The 15321-nt window shown below is 46.2% G+C and overlaps 1 pseudogene; it reads right to left on the reverse strand.

Annotated features, from left to right (window-relative positions):
* Positions 1–8619: 8619 nt before the first annotated feature.
* On the reverse strand, positions 8620–12575 carry LOC115278830 (annotated as a pseudogene).
* Positions 12576–15321: the final 2746 nt, after the last annotated feature.

Raw genomic sequence — 15321 nt, forward strand, 5'->3', positions numbered from 1 at the left:
AGGCCCAGAGGAGAGGGAAGGGCTAGTCTGGAGCTGACCGTGGCTTCTTAGGCCAGGGAAACATTCTCTGTGCCCTGCCTCCTCCCCTCCGGCGGCCCCTCTCCCTCTGCATCCAGACTACTGGTCCAAGCTGCCTAGGGATTGCCTACTGATGAAGGACATCCCTGGGACGCCTGGACGGCTCAGTCAGTTAAGTGTTCTGATTTGGCTCAGGTCACGATCTCGAGGTTTGTGGGTTCGGGCCCTGCATCAGTCCAAGCTGTCAGCGCAGAGCCTGGAGCTTGCCTCCTATTCTCACTCTCTTTCTCTGCCCTTCCCCCACTTGCACTCTCTCTCAAAATAAATAAGCCTTTAAAAAATAAAAGCTACTTTCCTAAGATGACTCTATAGGAAGGGAAACTCATAGAGGGAGAGGTCTCTTCATGCAAACACAGACCAAACGTGCCTGGGCCCGGGCATGCCTTTCTATGGCTGACGGGAGAATCCAGACATCTAAGAACTCTCTTCTCTAGTTATCTGTTATTCTCTGCAAGCTGCCTCTTCCTCTGATGAAGCGTATTCCTTAATCACTCCATGTTCGTTGCCGCGTTCATCCCAATCCCTGGTGCAGAACAGGTGGGGTCAGGGAAGACTCGCCTTACTTGACAGCATGTGATTTTTGCAGTCATGACAGCGGTCCTGCTAGTACAGCAAGACTTCCCGGGGAGCAACAGAGTGATGCTGACGGCACCCAGGAACACACAGGCATACCTGGTCCCTCAGCTGACAACCCGACATGGCGCTCTTCATATACACCTGCTACCCATGGAGTGTCTGAGGCCACATCTTATGACCCCCGATTTATAGAAGGGCAATCTGAGGTACGGAAAGGTTAAATGAATTATCCCAGGTCACTTTGTTAAGTAAGAAGACTGGAATTTATTTTTTTTTAATGTTTACTTATTTTTGAGAGAGAGAGAGAGAGAGCAGGGGAGGGGCAAGAGAGAGGAAGACAGAGAATCCGAAGCAGACTCCAGGCTCTGAGCTGTCAGTATAGAGCCCAATGCAGGGCTCGAACCCACGGACCGTGAGATCATGACATGAGCTGAAGTCGGATGCTTAACTGACTGAGCCACCCAGGCGCCTCTAGAAGACTGGAATTTAAATCCAAAGTTATCTGACTGTAAAGCCTTATTGCTTTCTTCATCCCACTGTGCTGCTTTACTGAACAAATGGGATTAGAGAATAGCTTTTAAGGACATAAGGTCTTTGAGGGGAAAAGAAAAGAACTAAAATGTATTTCTTCTTAGAAGTCGGGGAGGATTATGTCCTCTGGAACTAGAAAATGAAAGTGTGACAGAATAAATGTATTCCCTTTATTACATATAGAACTGTCTTCCACAGTTTTCCTCTCTCATATCCCATGACCGGGTTCAGCCATCCTGGGGGGGCCAGCCTCCCCCCTTCTTGGGCAGTACAGCGAGGGACCCCCAGGAGGGGTGAGGCTCAGATGAGCTGAAGTGTCAGAAGACAGCTTAATAAGCATGAGTCGTGGCCTCTGGAGAAGGACTTTGGAAACCATCACAGCTCCTGATCACCATTAGAGACCTGCCATGCCATAGGGATGGGCGCTCAGGAGGGCCAGACCCGCCTCCTGCCTCCCAAGTATAAGTAAGGGCACCCCTACAGTGTGGCCACGTGTACCTTCCACGCTTCCCATTCTGACTCTGCTCGATTACTCCAAGCAGATAGGAGTTTTACAGATAACTCAGAAATACAAGTTTCTTTTTCTGAACGTAACTTTGCTCATATCCTTATTTCTGGGCTAAGTGATAAATTCATCATCACCCTAATGACTTTCTCCTTTCCTACCAGCTGCTAAGACATTCATCTCCCTTTTCAGAAATGGGGAAACTGTTCTTCATCAAAACTCCCTTCCCCCCCATGTTCCTGACTCTGCGGTTTGTAGCAGTGGGGGCACACTTTTTCTAAGGGCCAGATGTGAAATGCTGGGTTTGCGGACCCCTCCCTCTCTGTGGCAACCACTCAGCTCAGCCACAGTAGCAGGAGAGCAGTCCCTACAGTGTGTGAATGAATACATTACTGGTCTGTGTTCCGGGAAGTATTTACAAAAACAGGTGACAGGCCCTAGTTGGCTGCACCTTGGTTTATGGCATAAACGCTAGGATCTCAGTCAGGAGACTTTAGCTTCTCGTGCCTAGAGCCAGGATTTGGAAATCTGGAAATTGAGGACCCTTTTCCCCCTCAAGCCCTAGTCCTTGCATTTTTACGCCAAGGCTTTTAAGGTTATTGCTTCTCTACTGGGATTTAAGAATGTCTCCTTAAAAATCAGAGGACAAGAATTGGACACCCTGGTCTCAAAATATCTACCCTTTGTCCCCTGAAATCTGAGTGGCGGCATGAGGGTCCTTGGGGTGAGGATGCATGCCAGGAAATAACTCCTGGTCTCTCAAATCTTAGCCCACTCCACCTAAGGTTCTCAAAGTGTGGGCCCCAGACCAGCAGCAGTAGCATCCCCTGGGGGACGTGTGAGAGATGTCAATTATTTCACCCCAAATACACATCGAGCAGTCAGAAAATGGGTGGGGCTGATGCTGTTTCCCCACTCCCTCCAGGTAATCCTGAGGCACCCTAAGGTTTGAGGACCCTGCACCACAGCCCTGCATCTGGCACCTTGGTTTTTGTTTGCCTTCATAGATTCACTCATGCTATACCCTCCTCCCAGATGCTTCTGATGGGTCTCTGCCACCAACCTTCAAACCATTCTGCCTCTAAACCTCATCTAAATATTGTGTAGTGCCTGTGACTCGTCCCGAAGTATCTTCCATGTTATTTATTACTTTCCCTGTCAACTTTTTGTGTGTTAATGCTGTGCCTCTGCAAGCGACCGAGAAGCATCTCACAAGTAAGACTCAAATCCTAAACATTTCTGCAGCTCCCACAACACCTAGCAAATTTTCTATCTCTGGTCAGTTTTCTAGAAGGTATTTTGAAGAAGGACATCAGAGTCTGTGATTTTGGGGGGCAGTGTCCTAAGGGAAGGCAGGACTTACAGGAGGAAAAAATGCTACGCTCAGGTCAATGCTAGTCATGATCATGAAGAGCATAAACCACATCCCATTTGAGTTGAGGGGTTGGTATCTTGTACTCCCAACGGTTAGCCATGGACTGGGGGCCAGCCTGACCGGTGCCACTTCCTGGGTGAGGAGGTGCCCATTGGCCAAGGACGCTTCTCCAGAGAGGGTGACGGCCCAGAGCCATCTGCCGCCACCATGCATAGAGCAGCCGTGGGATGAGCGCCATGACCCAGGCAGGGGGACCAGGGCAGGACTGTAATACTAGCTCCATCTTAGGCAAAACACATGTTCAATAAACATTCATGACAGATCAACTCCTTCTACTGCTCCCATCTATAAAAGAGAGAATATTACTGCAAAAGATACCACCGTGTGAATTCTCTCTCTGGTCCTCACACAGCATTTTATGGACACACATTGTTAAACCAGATTCACTTCATGAACTGAAATAGGAATGGCCCAGAGAGTCCATGCCTTCTACATATGGCAGTGAGTATGGCCATGGGGGTGCAGAAGAGAAAATGGACCATCTGGAATCATTGAGAAACAGGAGAAAAGTTACAGCCCAACTACCACAACCCTTCTCGAATAAGTACGATTTTTATGTTTCATCTGAAGCATGAGTCATTTCCCACTTTCTCCCCCTCAGCCTCCCCAAAGTCCAAGCTAACTGAAAAGCATCTCCAGACGGTTCACCCACAATCAAGTCTCCTTTGATTGTTCTGGGAGGATTAATTAGTCACCACCATGAGCACAAAGACGGAATCAAGAGACAACATGGCAGAAAGAGAGAGGAAGGGAGACCATGGCCTACCCATGGGAGGTCGGCAGGAGGACATGTAGATTACACAGATGGCACCCCATTCAGGAGCTCTTCTGAGAAATGCCGAAGTAGGTTGGAGCAGGTGTGCCACGCCGTCCAGCTCAGTGACTCACAGTCCTGGCCACACGCTAGATCAACCTGAGGAGCCTTAAAACATACTGACGCCCAGGCCCCGCCTGAGATACCGATGTAAGTGGTGCACCGGAGCCTGATTTCCATATTTCTTTTTTTTTTAAGCTCCCTGGAGGAGTTCAATGCGCACTCAGTGTTGAAGAGCAGTGCTGTAGTGTCTGCTATTTATCGGAGCTGCAGTCAAGATTTACTGCTTTTGCCCCCAAGTATTTCTTATCTATCTACCCAGTCCTGCAGTCCCGCTCCAGAGAAACCAAACAAATGTGCAACGGGAAGGAATGACGGGTCTGAGGAGTCAAAGGGTATGAGTCCAACTCAGTCACTTCCCAGCCGTGTGAAGTCACTGAAGTCCTTTGGCTCTCAGTTTCCTCACCTCTTGGGGGTTGGAAAAAAGGCCCAGAGATACAAAAATGAGTGATCCTGGGGTTTACTCCTTACTCAGCTCTTAACCATCTCAGAGTCCACATCAAGAACCATGAACTATTTCCAGAATTTATCGTCTTACATTGCCCAGGATTTTCCTTCCTGTTGGAACAGTGAAGTGGGTTTCTACAGCTTCTCCTGATCCTCCAGTGACTTACCAGAGTCTACTCCCAATAACTCAATGGCTCTGATGATCCCTCCTATGCTTCTTTGCTCATATTACTCTCCCCTCCTCATGTAGCCTCCACCTCCCTGACCACCACCCACCCCTTAAATTTCAAGGCAAGTCCCTCCTCCCCTAAACTGCTAAGCACACTTATTTCTCCCTCATCTTAGCAGCTCACTATCTCCTCACTGTCACAGACATTGTTTCCCCCTCCCTACGGCCTCCTTCAGGGTCAAAAGGACAGTGTGTTACCCTTCCATTACACCCTCCCAATTAGAAAGCGCCTACAATGTGCAGAGCACTGGCCAGGTGCTTCACTTCTCTCATTTCTAATCCTCAAAGCAACCTGTAACATAGGCTCTCCGTATTGGACAGATGAAGAAACTGAGACTCCAAAAGATCATGTGAACTTACCTGAGAGGCCCTGGTGTAGGAGTCACGGCTCAGTCTTAGATCTGTCTGGCTCGCTAGTCCATGCTGTTTCCACCACTCGATGCTGGCTGTGCAGGGGAACATTTGTCCAATGGTGAATTTAAATATCTGTGAGTCAATAGAAGTAACATATGTATAAATGACAACTTGAGGGAAAAGAAGGGAAAGATCTTTGGTTTCTTCTCTGAACAGCAAATTGACACATCTACCCAACCCCTGCCTGAACACCTGCTTGATGTATTGGCCAATAACTTTGCCTGATTATGTCCAAGCTGATGTAGCCACTAAGCTGTCACAGAAATGATAAATTCCTTGAGGGGGTGGCATTATGAAGCAGAAAGAGAACAGGATTACAATTAAGAGTCCTGGGTTCTAATCCCATCCGCGTTTGCTGTTAACGTGTGTGACTTTGAATAAGTCACACAACTTCCCTGAGCTTCCATTTCTCTGAAGACAAAAGGAAGAGGTGAAACTACATTAGCAGTTTCAGACTTGGTTTTGAGAGGCAGAAGCCTTGCGGTGGAAGAGTTTTGGCTGAAAGATGAGAAGACAAGGAAACCCAACTCCATAGGGACCCCCACTTGTCCTTCCCGGAAATCCCAGAGGTAACTCCCAGGACCTGTTTGAAATCCACTGGGCTAGAAGAAGTTCCCTAGGACCCCTGCCAGAACATTCTATGGTCCCATCTCTCACTTGCTCTGGACAACCCTTCAATAGTATTTTCTGCACTCAGGTGCCTACTGAATACTTTCAGTTGATAAGTGGGAACTGTTCCTGGATAATGTCTACTGGGCACATTTTCCTCCTAAGTGCACGGCTACTTCCTTCTAGTCGTCTTCTTGTATCCTGTCATTGATTAGTTCTACTTGGCAACTTTGTCTTAATTTCCAATCCTCTCTGCCGAATACTTCTTTCATGAGCTGGCCTTGAGGGCACATGTCCACTGAGGATTCTACAAGAGGGGACTTCCCAGAGTATGCATTTCTATGATTTCCATGACCCTTCTCTTCCTGGGGCCACCTCCCTCAGCCCTGATCTGGAGAGTAATATTTACTCCCAGTTAATTTACACCAGTTAAGTCTGCTCCAGATCCCATTAAGGAGGAGGAGACAGGGGGTTTCCTAATCAATAATTCCTTTATTAAACTTTTATGCCTTGAAAGCTGTTACAGGGCCTAAATCAAAACCAGGATGTAACAGTGACAGGGAGAAATAAAGAGTTGTCTCCAACTCTTCTGTGTCAGTGTGAGTCTTCTCAGAAGCAGACTGGGATTAGATGCACCAGCAATATGTTGCAGCAAATGCCTAAAAAGGATAAGGGGGAGAAATCAGGAGTAAGCAGGGAGAGGCTTCGGACCACAGTGCAGGTCTGACACCTGAGCTAGGACAGCGCGAGGGAGGAATACCAGACCCAGTAACTGCAGATGCCAGTGCAGCTCTGAGAAAGTCTTGGCGGGGCAGTGAGGAGCTCCCGAGCAAAAGCTGCCCACTGGGCAGGCATGCCCAACTCCAGAATCTCTATCATGCCCAGTCTCCGGCTGGGAGCGGCCCTGTCACAGTGTGGTCTTGGCATGAACACTATGGTGAAGACACAGGTGGACAGCTGGAGGCTGCCTGACCCCAGCACCCACAGGTTCTCTGAGCAGAAGCAAGGGGAACACGCTTGGCTGACACACTCTCTTGATTCAACTGATTTCACCCAAATGACCCCCCAAATTACAGCACCCTTGTCACAGGAGACACAGACTCTGTGGGAAGGTAGCCCATTCACTGGCTCTGGACACAGAGATGACTAGGTGGCAGCATTTGAGGACCTGGAGGTGCCTGATTCTCTCAAAACATCCCCACATTCACCAGGTCTGCTCTTGGATATGTAAGCCGTCAGGCTGGGTGAAGGTCCTTTTGAAATGCAGATGTAATGATAGCATCACCCACACTGAAGAGCATATTTCTGCTTAAATCCACTGAAATTTGGTTGGACCAGGACAGAAGCTCTGCAAGAAGCCTAGGAATGTATCATTTCCTCCTCTTATAGTTGGGAAATTGAGGCTCAGAAAGGCTGAAGTGACTGGCCCAAAGTCACAGAGTTAGTAGATGACAGAGGGCTGGCCAGCAAAGTCCTGGCCCCCTTAACTCATTCAATAAATGTTTACTGGGCATCTATTATGTTCTGAGCACTAAGAATGCAGCTGTGTCTTGTTGACAGACAAGTGTTCTGCCTTTGGAGAGCTTGTGCTGCTGTTGGGAGAGAGAGGCAATAAGCATATACACTGTTAATTTCAGATAGGTAAGTGCTATGAAGAAAATACAGAAACAGGACTAAAAGGGACCGAGAGAGGTGAGAAGTGCCCCGGCAAGAGGCCTTGGGGGAGGCTTCTCCGAGAGAAGATGACTGTCCATAGAGAGGACCACACCCTGGGGCAGGGACAGGCGGATCTGGGAGTGGTAAAGGGAGAGTGCGGAGGTGGAGGGAACAGGATCAAGAGACGGGCCCACAGAACTAGCAGGGGCTTTGTAGGTCCTGGTGAGTTGGATTTTTATTCTAATTTCAGCGGAAGCCAATCTATGAGAGATGGTAATACAGAGGGCAAATCTTGTCAGCTGTCATTTGTCCAATAAGTTTCTGCACTGGCCGTTGTGGGAATCTGTCATCTAGAGTGCCTCCAGGTACAAAGACAATCACTAACCTGTTGTTGGGACAAAAATCACTTCCCCCAGGGGACTTGGTCCTGCGGAGAAGGGAGGAAAGGAAAAGCAAGACCACTGTCCTTTCTCACTCTCCACTCCTGCCCTGCAGAGCACTCAGGATCTCTCTTGAAATTCATGCTTCTTAACCTTGACTCTCAGGAGAATCATTTGGAGAGTTTTAAAAATGTGTGTGTAGGGGGCACCTGGGTGGCTCTGTTGGTTAAGTGTCCAACTTGGCTCAGGTCATGATCTCACAGTTCAGGAGTTCAAGCCCCGAGTCAGGCTCTGTGCTGACAGCTCTGAGCCTGGAGCCTGCTTTAGATTCTGTCTCCCTCTCTCTGCCCCTCCCCTGCTCATACTCTGTCTCCCTCTCAAAATTAAATAAACATTATAAAAAATAAAAATAAATAAATGTGTGTGTGTGTAATTAAGCCGCTCTCAGCAATTCTGATTTAACCGGTTTGGGTTGAGAGACCGAATACACAGATGGACAACAACCAGACTTTTTATGACAAGAGAATTCTGACCCACTATCTGCAGCAATCATCCCAGGAAACCAAATCACAAACTCTGTAGCACTGGCCCCAAACACTCCCTAACCAATATCTGGCCAGCTTTCCTAATTTTGGCCCCTGCTCCCAACTTAGACTCAGACAGGGGAAGTCAAATATGCACCCCTAGCCAATCCCATTGGATGTTCCACTTGGAGCTAGCCCATTCCACAACCCTGACTACGGCATACCTAAAAGCCTTCTCTTTTCCCCCCACTCTTCTGTCTACCTTTGAGTCTCTTTTTTGTTTGTTTTAATTTTGTTATATTTATGGGTTATAAATTAACCCATTTATTACAGGCTAGCAACATTTCAAATGGTGAAGCTTCTACTGGTCTTTCAACTCCTTCAGTCCTCTGACGGCCGACTTTGACACAGAAGTGGTATTGTGGGTCCAGGCACCACGCACTATGGTTTTCATGCAGGGACCACAATGCCAGATCCCCACAGCTCATCTTTTCATCTTGGTTTTGCCACAGAAGGAGCAAGTGCACTTGGCGTGCTGGCTTATTTCATTTTCCTGAGGGAGGCATCATAACAGGTCCCATATTTACCAACAATCCCAACCTTCTTGGTGCGTTTTGCTGTCACCACAAACTAGGTCTGAGCCCAGAAGGCCTACCTTGAAATCTCTACCAAATACAAAGGACAGTGGTGTTTGACTCTCTTGCTAGTGGAAGCTTTGAATGAATAGCTCAGAGCCTGGAGCCTGCTTCAGATTCTGTGTCTCTGTCTCTGTCTCTGCCCCTCCCTTGCCTGTGCTCTGTCTCTCTTTCAAAAAAAATAAACATTAAAAAAAATTTTTTTAAACACCTTTTGTTAAGAGGGTAGATCTCATCTCATGTTAAATGTTCTTACAACAATAAAATAACTAGAAATTTAAAAATAAAATAAAAAAGAAATGCAAATCTTTAGGCAGTACAGGACCTACGGAATGAGACACTTTGGGAGTGAGGCCGAGCTGTTTTTAAAGCCCTCCAGATGATTCTGGTGTGTGCTAAAGGTTGCAAACCACGTCTAAATAAAGTTTGAACAGATATTTAATAATAGTGGTTTGAAAGGTCACCAAATCATTTAGCTTCCTTATGATGCCCATGTGTCTTCAAATTGTAGGAATGTTGTCTTTACTCATGAATAAAAACTTATTGAGCACCTACTGTATGCTTGGTGCTGTTCCAAGTGCCTCCCACGCATTAAATTTTATAACAATACCCTGAGGTAGAAACCATTATTTATCAAAAAAAATTTAATGTTTTTATTTATTTTTGAGAGAGAGAGAGAGACAGATAGGCAGGCAGACAGAGCGGAGGAAGGGCAGAGAGAGAGGGAGACACAGAATCCGAAGCAGGCTCCAGGCTCTGAGCTGTCAGCACAGAGCCCTGTGTGGGGCTGGAACTCATGGACCACAAAATCATGACGTGAGCTGAAGTCAGATACCCAACCAACTGAGCCACCCAGGCATCCCTAGAAACCATTAATCCTATTCCCAGCAGGATCCAAGCCGAGAGAATCTGGCACCAGAGCCTGGTACACAATGTCCCCTTTCTGGCTCAAACTCTTAGGGAGCATTCAGCTCACTGCCTGGCACAGTATATAATACATTCTCATTAATTCATAAAGTGAAATGTCAATGATATGGGTCCTGAAAGAATTCTGATGGAGTGGCATGTCCAGGGGTGGAGGTGGGAGATAGCAGTGGAGGGGGGAGGAGAGAAGAGAAAGGGAAAGGATAGCCAGAAGGAAATGTGGGCCTATCGGGTGCCTGAGAGAGGATCTTAAAGGAGGGAACAGAAACAACAATGTCAAATGTCACTCATTGCCAAGTTTCAGGGTCTCCAAGGTCAGCTATGGGGCCCTAATATTCTAGGTCCATGTCAAGTTACTGACCAGAAAGGAAGTAAGGTCAAGCCAGAGCCTATGGGGTACTTTGAGGGAAGTCCAAAATGAGGGGGTCCAGGTTTGATTCTTTGAGGCTCCCTATCTTTCCCTTTCTGTAATAGTCCCATTATGGGGCTCCCTTCTGAAGACATCTCCATCCCCCATGTACATGTCTATGCCAAGAACTTTGAGCCACAGACCTTCCTCTTGGCAACATATGTAAGAAATTCTACAAATTGAGCTACCGACCATAGGACTGAGGAAATGAGGAAGACTCCGTCCTGCCCACAGGAAGCTTACAGTCTAATGGGGAGACAGACACAGAGACAAACATGAAGTCAAGAGGGCAAACTCCAGAACAGAGTATGAACAAAACCTTGAGACCACAGAAAGAACGAATGAAAAGCTTCACAAGGGAGGTAACATATCAACAGAGCCTTGAAGGTAAGAATATCTGAGACCAAATAAGATAGGGAAGGGGATTCCAACCAGAGGGGAGAGCATGACCTAAGGCACAGAGTGATGAGAGTGGAGCAAATGGTAAAGAATTGAATGCTTTCATGGCTGATGCAAAAGATAAATGCACAGAAAGAACAGAGGAAAGGTGGAAGAGCTGCTGGGAGATGTGGGGAGGAAAGGCAGGGTCAGATTAGCTGGGTCTTTAATAGCATGTAAATACCCACTGAAGTTGGTTTCAGCTAATGGGAAAATTTTACTATAAAGAAATCAGAAATCTTTCAGAACCCAAAGGCAGAGACACACCAGGGTGCCAGGAAGAACTAAAACTTGGAAGTAGAAGGTCCAGGCAGTGTTCTTTCTCCATCTTTTTCTCTGCTTCTCTCTGTAGACAGGAATCTGTTGCCTTCTCTCCCTCCGGACAGGAATTCTGCACAACCCAGGATGTCACAGAACACCTGTCCTGCTCATAGCTCTAGAGTTTACATAATACAGACTCAGGCACAGAGAAAGTAATTCTGTGGTTCCAAATCCAATTCTTGGGGAGAGAATTCTGGTACGGCTCCAGTCATGGGATTATCCCTGGTCCAATCTACTATGGCTAAGAGGGAAGGTCACATTTTTTGCACATATGGTCCCTGGTAGCCCAACTCTGCAGGGAAGAGGGAACAGTTCCCAGAGAAAGGAGATTCTGTGGCTCATTTCTGGGTGAATATCCTGGAAACTCCAGACCATGGCCTTGTAAGCCACAATAAGGAGTTCAGACTTTATCCTATAGGAAACTGGAGGAACTAAGGGAAATTGGCTAAGATCAAGTGTAAAAGAAATGATAAGCCCAGATTTGTCTTTAGAAATGTTGCAGACAACACGAAGGATGGATCACAGCGGGAGAGACTGAAAGCTAGGAGTCTACAGGGAAAGTGTTGAGATATCCAGGCCACAAAATGATGAGACCCAATGTAGAGCAAAGGTGTGAGTATGGAGAGGCCTTTTAAGGACTGAAATTTGAGGACTTGGTAACTGAGAATGGAGGCTGATGGTGAAGGAGACAAGAGACTCCCCAGTTTCCTGCCTGGGAAGACAGGCAAGACAGTGGTGATGCTAAGTAGGACAGAGACTGCAGAAGAGGAAGAATTGGGGAGGGGCACATAAAACATGGAGCGTGGGGAAGTGAGGCTAGTTGAGAGCACACTGAGTTTGAGAAGTGATGAAGAAATTGGTGGTTCCCATCCCCTTTTCCTCCCTAGCCCCCTGAAACAAGCTGTATTGCTACCATAGGAAAATTGAGTGGCGTCATAAAATGATTCTCGTCTTGGTTGATAATCATGAAATCAGGAGGACGCTGAGTCTTTGCAGTCAGTGTGTATGCCAGTCAGTGGTGTGAGCTTGAGAAAACTGCTCAACCTGAGTCTCAGTTTTTTCATATGTGAAACGGTATATCAAGCTGACCTTTTATTGTGAAGAATAAGTGTGATAAAATCTGTAGAGTCCTTGCAAAATAGACAGCCTTTGGGAGGTGGCCATTAGGATCAGACTGTTTTTCTCCATCACCTGAACTGGAACTTTGCCCTGTTCCAGGCAGAAGTGCAGCACCAACAGCCTCAGAACTGAAGCTGGCTTTCCCCAAGACACAAGCACATCCACTCCCTGCCCCAAATGCCTCCTGAAATCAAATTAATCAAGCCTACTTAGTATTTAACCGATGAACTCTTCTCTACATAGCTGTTGAATACTAAACAGATTCCAAATTTGGTCCATGCTGACCATCAACAAACTCTGAATGAACTGATGAATATGACGATGTAGATCAAACTGATGATGAAAACAATAACAAGATCCATCTATGTTGCTGACTGAGTGTTGAGCACTGTTCTAGGGCTTAACAGAGCATCAACTCATGAAATTCTCACCAACAACTTTAATAGTCAGTACTGTTATCAGCGTCCCCATTTTGCGGATGAGGAAATGGAGCTCACAGGCTCATCCAGTCACAAATGCTGCATAATTCACACTCTTGTTTCTCACCATTCTTTCGGAGTGTATCTCACTGCATTGCTTCCCAAGCCTGACTCAGCCCAGTGTGAGGTATGTCGAACACGACTGCATTGAGGACTGATTCCCACTTAAAAACAAAACGCTCCTTCACCAACTGTTACTTGTATTTGAATATTCTGCTTTGGGGAGGAAAGTGACTCCTACTAAGGAAGCAGAGGTGGTTATGGCACATTTGAACCATCCTGGTGCTCTACTTCCTGTCACAATTTAGGGTGGAGGCAGGGGGCTAGAAAAACCTGAACACATCCATGAGAGGTCATGCCTCGGGTAGGGGCTTGTCTCAGCAGAGACTGTCTCAGAAATGCTCAACTCACTCGATCAAGATTCTTAACCTTTGAGCGATCAAGGGCCCCCTTGAGAACCCAGGGAAAGCTGCTGCCTCTGTCCTCATTAAAATGCACAAGGAGGACTTCACATAAAACCACATGAAGTTTGGGGAATGCATGGATGCCCTGAAGCCCATCCCTGAACCCCAAGTTAAGCAGCTCTGCCACAGAAGACAGACAAGCCAAGGTACTTTAATCATCCCGCCAAATTCAGTCTCAGCTTATTAACTTGTAATGTAACTCCCTGGAAATTTCTCTGTAATACTGAAATTTATATGCTCACTTATTGTGCTCTGCCCTTGAGATGCTTATGAAATTAGCTGCGAAGACCGATTTGGATGGGCAGGCAGTTTTTCACCTGACATGGCATCACATCAGGAGTTATGCCCTGCCTTGCCAGCTTGGAGTACAGACTAATGTTGTAGCTCTTTGAAAATTCCAGTTAAATGACTCTAAGTCTTCATCTTGGTTATTATGGAAACTCTGTTCTTATTAAAAGGTTGTCCTACCCAAAATAACTTCTGAAATCCGTGAGAAATGGTTATATAGTCTGTAATCAATCCTTCTAGCTGCTTCTGAAGCCCACTTACCACCTTCTGGGACAGATGTTGTGCTGGGCAATATATGAAATGCTCCGTGCACCTGAGCAAGTCAGTGGCTCAATAAGGAGTTATCTTCAAACTCCTTAATTTGAAGAGTCGTTGATATATTATCCCATCCCATGGTCACGGCAGCGGTGATGCATGGGGGGTCTTAATAGTTTCCATTGACCAGTTCTTCCAGCTAACAAGTTGCTTCATGTATTACTCAAATGGTAGATGGAAAAGACATTCCATTGAATCAGAATCTATGGAACGTAATTGCTCATAAACTTACTAGTTCTATAACATAAATATATAAATGCAATGTATTTATTTATGCATTGAACCATTCAAGTGATAAATTATCTGTAATGGATTTCAAACCAGCATAGATTGTATACACTTCCTCCATCTCTTCCCAGCAGGACAATTCTAGTCCACAGAGCAAGTAGGCAGGAGTCAGGGGTCAGGATAGGAAAGGTTTGGTCTAAAGACATCTCCCTTCTATGCTTCCCCAGGGCCTGAGTTTCATAAATGCAGTATACACATACCCTAGGAGAGGGCACCTAACTAGCGGGCTAATATTCTCACTCTCTCTTGTGAATGTGTTTAACTAGACAGCTATCCTCCAAGACGCGCACAGGTCGTTCATAGCTGAGAGACTAGAAAGACTAATTGGAGGGTTGAAAGGAAGACCTAAGCAAAGCTGGGAAACGACAGCAGGATGTTCAGTGCAGTCAGAGAGCAGTGAGTATCCGGGGGGCGAGACTCCCATCAGACGGGAAAGGAGAGAGACAGGATGTCTAAGACAAACTTCACCTCCTTCATAATTAGGCCCAAGGCCAGTACTTCTCTTCTCAGAGTCACTCAACATGTACCTAGGGGCGCCTGGGTGGCTCAGTCAGTTGGGCCTCCTACTCCGGCTCAGGTCATGATCTCACGTTTGTGGGTTTAAGCCCCGCATCGGGCTCTGTGCTAACAGCTCAGAGCCTGGAGCTTGCTTCTGATTCTGGTCTTCCTCTCTCTCTGCCCCTCCCCGCTCATGCTCTGTCTCTTTCTGTCTCAAAAATAAATAAAAAACATTAAAAAAAAAAAAGATCCTGGCCTCTGGAGCCAGACCACCTTTAAAAAAAATATGCCTAAGCTAATAATTTAATGCCCATTTCTACAAGGGTCAGATGAAACTTCTTTCCACAGAGCTTGATGTCATTTAGGTCCTACCGGATTTATTCTTCCCATTAGACCTGTGAGAAATGCTGGTTCCAAAGTCATTCTACAAGCCCTGAAAATACACACCACCTAAACTTAGTGGTGAAAACAACAACCAAAGCTATCTTGACTAACTTTTGAACCAAGTGTTTGAACCATCTATCCTGAAGCTAGAGACAAAAATTACCTGTAAACATTGAACTCAAGCCAGTAGTTTCATTTTGCTTTTTTTTCCTGGCAGAGGTATGGTTAACAATTTTGAAATGACTTTATGTATATTCTAAGGTTAAGAAAATAAAACAATACATCCTGGTTAATAGGAGCCAGGTTTTTCACTATTGGAAAAAGGAAGTCACAAATATGGAAAGGGAGAGAGTTAAAGTGAAGCTCTGTGGTATTGGATTGGAATTAGAGAAATCAGTATACACTTACGGCTTGAACTAATGGTTTTAATACAAAGAGACAGAAAATAAAGTGTGGGTGTATATGCATGTGTATACAGACATATACATCCTAGGTCTCTCC

Source organism: Suricata suricatta, chromosome 15, assembly GCF_006229205.1.
Source record: "Suricata suricatta isolate VVHF042 chromosome 15, meerkat_22Aug2017_6uvM2_HiC, whole genome shotgun sequence".
Lineage (NCBI taxonomy): Eukaryota > Metazoa > Chordata > Mammalia > Carnivora > Herpestidae > Suricata > Suricata suricatta.